The sequence below is a fragment of the Pinus tabuliformis genome, chromosome 5_1, assembly GCF_031772625.1.
Source record: "Pinus tabuliformis cultivar Carrire ecotype Pingquan chromosome 5_1, CPIR1, whole genome shotgun sequence".
NCBI classification, from domain to species: Eukaryota; Viridiplantae; Streptophyta; class Pinopsida; order Pinales; family Pinaceae; genus Pinus; species Pinus tabuliformis.
This window is the reverse complement of record NC_142305.1, coordinates 848,109,119-848,119,471: the sequence shown is the minus strand read 5'-3', so window position 1 is coordinate 848,119,471 and position 10,353 is coordinate 848,109,119. Positions and strand designations below refer to the sequence as shown.

General features: G+C 37.3%; 1 pseudogene; it reads right to left on the bottom strand.

The window, feature by feature from the left end:
* Positions 1-8,740: 8,740 nt before the first annotated feature.
* LOC149167514 (uncharacterized) lies at positions 8,741-10,022 on the bottom strand (annotated as a pseudogene).
* Positions 10,023-10,353: the final 331 nt, after the last annotated feature.

Sequence of the window (10,353 nt, the reverse complement as noted above, 5' to 3'; positions counted from 1 at the left end):
AATATCATTATCCAAAAAAATCTCATATGAACAAGTACACATTTTAGTAAATGGAGATAACTGAGAAAAAACCTGATTATCCCATGATATGGTCACCAAATAGTTAGATTTGGGACTAAAAGAGAGGCATGAGATACTATCATTTGGGGGCTACATGATCTACAAAACAAAACAAAAAAAATACGAAATATTTGTTAGGATTATGAGGACTTATAGCAGTATCAATGGTGCCAAAAGTAGTATCCATTGAAGAAACTCTTTGTTCATTAACCTCTCAAATATTGTTAATTAACCTCTCGAATACGAGGAAGTGCAAAGAAATGCCTAAATTTGCACTTTAGTCGACCCAGAATCCCTTAATTATGCCATGTTTAAAAGTCCCGGGGAGCTATCACTGCATAGAATTTGTCAAAGCTTTGTCTTAGCAAAAATGTTTAATATGATTAATGGCCAAAATTGCTCAACCCTCAAATCTCTAGGAATCACAATTTGCATTGCTTTACTTTACTGTAGAACTCTCCTAGGGCTCGCGCATTGGATTTCCCTCCAATTGATAAGCCACCAAAGTTCAAAACGTTAACATACCCACCAAAGTTCAAATTTCTAACATACATCCATCTTGCCTTCTGATTTTTTGACAAATGTTTTGCCATATTAACAAAAATTCCTCTCGATTGTTTGACATATCTTTCTCCATATTAACCAAAAAAAAAATTTAGGGTACATAATATTTGTAAAATTTTATTACTTAAAATAAGTATATATAAAATAAATAAAAAAGTAAGGGTAAGCAATAGTTGTAAAATTTTATTACTTAAAATAAGTATATATAAAAATGTTGAAGATTTGTAAAGCATATTTTATTTATTTATTGGAAAAATAGTGATTGAGGTTAATCTAGGTTAATTAGAGCTAATATATGTAATATAGAAGTAGTAATATATTTTTAAGTTCATGGCTAAGTGAGACAATAAGACCTTATTGTTTGTAAGACAATGGAATTTCAATTTGGTGTATGAGATCTCATTGCTTATTGGATAAGGGACTTGCATAGTGATTTGACTACTAAAGTTGACAAAGGTGTACATACTCTACCCCCATTTGGATTTGATCCTATGACCACTTATGAGGAAGAACATTTTCTTAACCATTAAAAAGATATAAAATAGTTGGAAATTTGATCCAATATTCAAATATTAGGACCCATGACCATCCAAAGGTAGAAGATTCTACTAAAAAAATGCATATATAGTCTTGAGGTTTGAAGGGGATTTTATTATGCAAAAACATAAATGGAAACATAGAAAATATATTGTAAAGAGTACAATGATACACCAAAATAATTATTTTATTAATGAATGAAATAGAAAAAAAATATAAATTTCAAAGTGATACAAACTAATTGGAATGGTGGTAGCTTATATATGAAGAGATACGTGTCAAATAATCTTAATCAAAAGAAAACATTACAAGAAGCCAAAACTACCTTTGACCATAAAGTATGATTCCCTAAGATTGAAAAACCCTAACCCTAGGAAATGATGTGCCAAAAAGAATACGCCCCCCAAAGAGGCTAATTGATATATGAACTTCCCGATGCAACAACTTATGCATGCAAACTTCAGTTAGGTCATTTCCTGGACCATTAAAGTCTATACCATGTGCCTTTAGCCTATGAAAAATGCAAAAAATGCAAGGGAAATGCCCAAAAAGGCAGTGAAATTTTGAAAACTAAAACACTATACTAGAACTACCAAGATGTGGAATAATTTTGAATGAATTTAACAAGTGGGTGTTGAATAATATTATATCGAATCAATTCCCACCCGTTAGGAATAAGTGGTTCGCTTTATGTCAAGTTCCTCCATCAGGTGTGAAAAAATTTGTTGGATGTGACTCCTAATGGGACATGTGTGCGAAAGTAGGAACATGAAATTCCTTTGAGGTGGAAAATATGGTTGAAGTAATTGCACATTAAATATAAGGTTCAGGCCAAAGAAAAGAGAATATTTGATTTAGAAGCATCTTCACCCACAATATTTGTGTTGGTGTAAGGCCTATATCATAATGGAGAGCTAGTGATGGCACTTAAATGAGATCTTAAGAGGTGTTATTTATAAAAATGTAGGCATCACTTATATCCCACCCTAAACTTATGTGGCACTCTAATTTAGGTGGATATTTCTGGCCACCCACCTCTTCCATTAACTCGATGGTTCATTATCTTCTTATCAATTTTTATATGGTTTTTTGGGTCTTGAACTTGTAGGGTATTTTTTAGGCCCTAAATGATAATTTTTTGGTTGTATAGCGGTCCAAGGTTTTCATGGAATTACCCAAGCCCAACCAAAAGTTGTTATTGTCATATAGTTCTTTCAAATGGACTATTGTGTGCCCAAAACAAATATTGTATGCAAGATTTCACCCCCTTGGAAGTTGATTCTAGGGTTACGGTTTTAGTCATGTGGGGTTCTTTCTTTATGTTGAAAGGCCCTTATTTGTTCCACTTGTAATAACTTTGACAAGGATATTGGTCATCTATAGGTCTTTTTGTACCCAACGCAAGTAATTAATTGGATGAATGAACAAGTTAAAATTCAAAATGCTTCCTTATCTCCCTTAGCTGCTCGACTAAAAGGGCTTCTTAAGCAATTACAAATGATCATAATCTCTCATGTGTTCAGAAAAAATTAATAGGAAAACAAGTACTCTCTTAAAGGAAGAACTTCAGTTGCAGGAAAAATAAGTTGTAGAGAAGGAATCCCTTGGTGGTCATTTAGTGACCTAGAGGCAGTTGGTATAAAGTCATTTCTAATTGTTATGTTCCTATTGAACTTAGATCTAATATGTCACTTTTATGGAATTTTTACTATGTGGTAGAGTTTTTGTTATTAGACTAGTCGTATCTTTTATACAAGGTTAAACAATGAACTGGAGTTTAGTCATGGACACTGGAAATGATCTCCCTTTAGCATAAGAGTCATATTTTTTTTTAAGGGCATATGAGTAAGTAAACATATAGTGATGAAACACTATATTTTGACTGTGTAGTGTGCACATGAAGATTTAATTTTTGGTTCTTCTCAAGAAACAAAAAATTATCCATGGGGAAAAATCATAGAAGAAAATTAGGACATTCCTTCGACTATTTCAATAATTTTATAAATAAATATTGTAAAAAATAACTCACGAAACAACATGCACTGCCACTATCGAATTTAGGGACTGAAATGCATAAATTCAATTAGCTCTTCGGTTTCTCTTATCATCTACACAACTATTCTCCTCCTTCTTGACAACTCAAAAACTAAATAAATGCCATTTTTGCTTCTTCAAGTTATTGTTAGACAACCATTTCACATATATTTGTTCACTCAGTAACATTTCATTTTCCAGTTTTAACATTGTCAAAGTTTCAAACAACAATGAAGAAATTCTAAAGAGACAACCAAAACTTCCTTTATATTCCATGTTTTTGGATGGAAGACATTCAATCAAGGTTTAGGGGATAAAGATATTTTTCACAATGCATTATGGTCATGAATTTTTGTGACTTGTTAAGACTTGAAAGAAAATGATGACGGAGGATGCCCTCTTAAGTTGTAGTGTCACTCAATATTTCTCACATTGGATCATAATTCTGTACTCATTTTTGTTTTGGGTCCAATTTGGGGAAAGGAGGATCTCTTGGTGACAATGTGATGATCAAGTTTCATAAAAGGGAACTTTGTTATTCTTTTCAACATACAAGCCATTCATTCTAGTGGAGGAGATGTAGAGAATCCTTTAATAAGAACTCGTCCAGGATTATTTTGGAGGAAAATTAATTTTCAAAGCTTAAATAGATTTCGAGATTCAAAAAAGAGTAGTCGTTTTTCAGAACATTTATTAATTCCCAGGACATTGGAGCCAAGTTGACATGTTAATTATTTATTCTTCTATTGGACAAAGAAGAATTTATGGAGAGTCCTTGGCCCTTTGATCCAATGTTTGATGTAAATATCTTGATTAGAAATGTAGTAAGAGATGCACCTTATATTAAGAAAATGGGAAAAAAAGATGCCCATTTAATAGTTTTCTCTAAAAGACTCTCAATAGAATTCTGAAAGATTTGAAATAGAAGAGGTTAATTCCATGGTTATTTTCTTATTTAGAAAATTTGCTAATTTCCATGCTTGAAGCATGTATTTATGCCTGAGAGAATCTCACAAATTCTTTTGATATTTGTTGAGGCAAAGAAAATGTGTAGAGTTACACTCACAGAGATGTATGGACAGAAAGTATGTGAAGGTTGTTGTCCCAAACTCCACACAATGAATGGACAAAAGGTGAAAATCCCAATTTGAAAGGTATGTGTAGCTTGTGCCATGCAAAGGTAGTCGCTAACTCCACAATATACAATGAAGGCTTTATGACACAAGTGACACGAAGGTTTGCATGAATAAATTTGGATTAAAAGGAGTTGAGTTTGATGCTACATGCCCGCTATTACCCCACTTTTCTATGAGTTACATGAGATACAAAGTAAATATTATTTTTATTCAAAATTAATAAAAAATGTTACTATGTCTACCCCGAGAGAAAAAATGTCTTCCCAAAAATATTTTCACCACAAACTTGATTTAAAATGAATCTCTTCCCTTAAACACACCCGAATGCAGAAAAAATGACATTGATAGGCCCTTTGACTAGTTGAAGAGTACCAAGGCCTCAAGTCCTTTCTATGTTTTCCCTTCTCATTACAGGACAACAACCTTAGTTGCCTAACCTAGACAGTTCAACCCGTGACTGTAGGAGCCAAAAGAAATATAGGAGTGAGATCATATTCCTCCTACTTACTCAATGTTGTGTGTGTTCGAAACCCCAATACATTTATCATCTTTGATGTTGAGGACACATAGAAAGCTTGTTTGCTTTCCTATGCTCCTTTGCAATCAAATGTGAGTTTTAGGTGTGCTAGGTGTCAGCAAGTTCCAAATCATGTCAAGGAATGCAGGGGATGATAACATGTGCCACATAGTGCCAAGGGATTGTTAGACATTCTATATTTTATGGCATGTCAAGATGTAAACTATGTTTCTTAGTTTTTTTACGATGACAGTTAGATGTGAGGCTTGTCTTCGTAACTTGCTAAGTTGTATGATTTGAGATTCAACACAAGTATCCTAAGATGAGTTAAAATATGTTCTTAGGTGAACAAGTAATAGTCTTGTTTAAGTAACTGTAACTTGGTCAAGTTGTTGTTGTGAAGGCATGTTTTGGTTGGATTCCCAATGTGTAAAAAACGTAAGGGTAGTTGTGAGGGCATGATACGTAAGGAGTGCAAGGGCATGCCAAGGAATGAAAATGTGTGCTAAAACATGCTAGTCAGATTCAATGAATATCGAGGAGTGTTGGGGAGTGTCAGGGGATCACAAGGGAGAAGTAGGTCAAAATGCATGGAAATGAACAAATAAGAGTGTGTACTAGGGAGCGTCAATGAATTCTAGGTGTCCCAAGGATGAAGTTTCAGGAGAATCTTAGAATAGGACTTGTAGGAGCGAAGCCTACAATTGTATTAAGGGGTTGGACAAAGCAGTTTAAAGAAGGGAGACTTTGGGCTAGGCACAACTCTATTTTTTGAATGACTTGGTTAGGTTCCCATGTCTAAAAGAAAGTAAGGCTATCTATAAGGGAATGACAACTAGGGAGTGCCAAGGCATTCCCTGGAATGCCAAGAGGTGTTAACACATGATAGATGGTTCCAAGGCATGTTAGGCATGCCAATACATGTCAATCTATAAGGCATTCCAAGACGTGTCAGGTTCTAGGGTGTGGCACCAATGCATGCTAGGGAGTTCTAGGGAAACACAAGGGAGAACTAGTTTCAATTGCATGGAAATGAATGAGTAAGAGTGTGTGATAGGGAGTGTTATGAAGTTCCAATGTCCTAAGGAGGGAGTAAAAAGGTATGCTAGGAAGTTCCAAGCCATGCTAGAGTGCTACGAAAGTGCGCTAAGATCTACCAAGTGCCAAGGTGTGCCAATGTGTGCTAAGTACTGCTAGTGAGTACTAGGGAAACTCACGGGAGCGCTAGGTCAAAATGCATGGAAATGAATGAATAGGAATATGCAACAAGGAGTGTCAGTGAGTTCTAGTTGTGCTTAGGATGGAGGGACATGGTATGCTAAGTAGTGGTAAGGCATGCTAGAGTGCTAGGGTAGCATGCGGCCAAGATGTGCCAGGCACCAAGGTGTGCCAGGCACCAAGGTGTGCCAACACATTCTAGGAAGTGTTAGGGAGTGTCAGGGAAACACAAGGGAGAACTAGGTCAAATTAATGCATGAAAATGAATGAATAATATTTTATGACAAGAAGTGTCAGTGAGTTTTGGGTGTGCTAAGGATGGGGTTACAAGGTATGTTAGGCATTGTTAAGGCATGCTAAAGGCCAAGGAAACATATCAAGATGTGCTACGTGCTAGGGTGTGCCAATTAATGCCGGGGAGTGTTTGGGAGTGCCAGAGAAAAGCAAGGGAGCATTAGTCTTAAATGCATGGAAATGAATGAATAAGAGTGTGTGTCAAGGAGTGTCAGTGAGTTTTAGGTGTGCTGAGGAGGGAGTGACAAGGTATGCTAGGTTATGCCAAGGAACTCTAGAGTGCCAGGGAGGCATGCTAAGGCGTGCCAAGTGTCTATGTGTGTCAGTGTGTGCCAGGGATTGTTAAAGAGTGTCATGGAAGCGCAAGCGAGAACTAGTTCAAAATGAATGGAAACAAATGAAAAAGAGTGTTTCATAGGGAGTGTTAGTTAGTTTCAGGTGTGCTAAGGAGGGAGTGAGAAGGTTATATGCTAGGCAGTGCCAAGGCATGCTAGAGTGACAGGGCATGTCAGGGAGTGGTAGTGTCACGCCCCCAAGTCTACGGTTAATTTTTTTTTTCGTGCCCGGTGTTAGCGCTTGGAATTCACCTAGGCTGAGATAGATAAACTCTCAAGGCTACATCAAACCATTTCACCTCGTAGCTAGCCCTACGAGGTATGAGAAGGCTCTCTCGGGTCAGATTCGGTAGATCTTTCAATATGATAAGCTGACCAATTAGGGATAAAGATTTTAGGCTAGTAAATTGATAAGGGAGGTTGATTTAAAGTTTTTGGGGTTTTTAATGACGGGGTTTTTCTGGGCTGCATGGGCAAAATCACAGCTTGAAAAGAGAAATATAATGACTACACAGATTAATAACTGAGGCAAGGTAGGCAAGCAATTTAACACCAAATCTAGATTTTAAATGGGATGGCAAGACTGGTGAGGAGCTAAGGAGGGCAAATAATACTTTGAATCCTCCTTAAACAGAAGAAAACATTGAAAGTGAACAAACTTATAGGAGGAGCATACAATACTATGAATTCCTACCTAAACACTTCATTTGTTCAGCTGGAAATGGTCATGAAATGAAATGAAACATAACGGTTTACATATGAGACAAAGGGAAAACTTATGCTAAATTAACATACCACATGAATCTCAGCAATCAGAGCTGTGGTTTTCTCATTAAAAATCTCTGTTACAAAACTGCACAATGAAGCTCAGTTTCCTCCAGCTCTCAGCACTCAGAAAACTCTCCCCTACACTCTAACTCTCTCAACCTCTTTTACAAATAAATTTTTATAAACTATCCTAAAACAAAAACAACAGATCGACCCACAATCTGGGCGCTGTTTGAACAATTTACAATAAAATTAGAAAAAAGAACAGCTTTCTATTCTAAAATAATACAATGTCCCTCTAAAAATAAAATCCAAAGTATTGCTTCAATACCAATTACATGCTCAGGCTGTTACTAGCTTCTAGGAACCGAAAACTAACCTCTAGGAATTAAAACTAATTAATATTCAAAAAAAATACACCAAAGCGGGATCAGATAGCACAAGGTGTCGAGTTGTGAAGGTTGCTGGTCAAACTGTTTTGAAATAGGAATCTTCAAAGCTGCCATTTGTCATAGACTGCCACCTGCTTTCGGAATTCTCTCCTATATGGACGCACTTTGTCGATGGATAAAAAGGGTATTTACAGATTTGTTACACGTCTGATGAACAACCATATCCAGAATTAGAAATCGACACCAAAGATGACCAAGCCAGAGTTATAATATGCCACCATCGAATTCCAACACACCCAATCACATACAATATGGTGGCATCAACAAAAGCCCATAATCCGCCTTCTAAGAGCCACATCACCCACAAAATCTCCAAAGGATCAATCGCTGGCAGAAATCATGGAACAAAATCCTGGCCAGTGTTCTCCCTGTTAACTTTTTCAAAGCTTCAAAACTCCTTCGGTTTCCAAGGAATTCACTCCTCTTTACTGGGACATAACCAAGATCTAATGCTTCGTTGCTGGCATATAGAAGTCTAAGGTGATCTGCGTGTTTTGAATCTGTATGAATTGCTACTTCTATTTCATCTGGTGACAATCCCAATACAGTCGTATCCACCGCCATTGCTTTCAAATCTTTCCCTTTTGGTTTCTTGCTGAAACCAAAACTTGACCTTTATCATTAATCTTCATCAAAGCAAAATCAGATGCACGACTGTCCTCAATAGGGATACAAGAAATTGTAACATCAGCACCACTGTCTCTGTGCTTCAGAACAAAATCCACGTAATCCATACGATACAAATGATCTCCAGACAAGATAAGAATGTCATCGATCTCTTTGTTTTTTGCATTCTCAAAAAGTCAAGAAAATTGGCGGACGGCCTCAGTAGTATCTTGAAACCAAGTCTTTCCCAGCTCTCCAGGTCTTTGAGTGGCTGCTAAAACCTCCAGAACAAGACATATATGACATGGCTGCAAGAGCTGCTCCACGATGCATAGCAGCACAGCAAATAGCTGCTTTTTGGAAGGATGTTTCAACCAATGATTCAGCTGCGGCCACCACCTTCTTGGGGCAGCATCGGACAAATGTTGATGTGAAGATTGTATATGCTTCAACTAGATCAGGCTCTTGATCACAAACATAAGAGGAATTCAATGCAGAAACTGAATCTGCTGCAGTAAACATTTGAAATGTACTAATGAATAATGACCCATATTCTTCTTCATGCCCAAACTCCTCAATAACAACAGCAGCAGTTCTTATGAAACATTCATGATGTTGGAAGGAGAGAAAATTTCTTGAAAGGCAATCCATCACTTCTGACAATAGTGCTGAGAAGTTCCAACCTGAGGCTTGAATAGCTTGTGACAGGGCTTTACAAACAGCAGTTGACAAACAACCATTTTGCATATGATCAGAACTGAATATACGTTCAAGGAGTGGCCAGAAGTGTCTCAGTATGAGGATAATAGTCTCATCTCCAAGTGATGAGGAAAAACCAGGGGTTGAAAGCTGGGTGAAAATTGCACCCATCCTGTAGAATGCCCTCGCAACTGACTCTAAAAGTTGAGCATAACCAATTGAATGCTGTGTCAAAGGGCCTTCACTTTCTACCTTTAGAAGAAGTTCAATAGCCTCATAGCTGGACTTCAACAATCTTTCCAAGGACTTATTCACCAGCTCTCTGTTTGGAACTGTATTAAGAACAAATGCAATTGCACTACTCCCATCTTCTTCTTCATGGAGATGTAAATGCATTTCTTCCAGACCCTCTCCTATCCAAAGAAGGACTTCCAAATTTGATGGTTCAGCCAGCATTTTGGAAGCATCTTCACAAACTCTGCGTAAGGCATTAGCACATGCACTGGCAGCCACAGAACGACCCAGCCTCGAAGCCAAAAATAAAAGTAATGGTACAATAGCCTCATGAAAAGAGCAAACCCACTTTGAGTATGAGCCCACAACTTCAACAATTGACTTTTTGCACCCAACACATAAAGCCTGTATGTTCACCAGAGGAGCTATTCGACAGAACCATAACCAAGTGCATTAAGACTGAAACGTCAAAAGGTTGTGCATCTTGCAAAACTATCTCGGCCACCACATTCAGGACAAACACCTTAACTTCCACTTCCTGCCAAGGTATTACCACTGCCGCGTCCATGCCTTTTTGTACTCTTTATCAAATGCTGGCTTTGAGAATCATCCAACATGATGGCAATTTATGTAGCCAGGTCTAAACAAGTCGCTACATGAATCTCTCCCTTGTTGTCTTCAATACCCACAATGGCGTTACTAAGTTCGTCACATACCCTATATATTTTTAAACTGATGCTCCCTCACATACAACATGTGTTGCACTGCAGCCAATGAACCAATGATCCACACAGGTTGCACCTTCTCTCCTTGCGGCCTCAACTACCTTTTTATGCAATTTACTTGACACATCCGTGTCAATGTTCAAGCAATGACCGGAGAGTATAGATCCCGCAGTT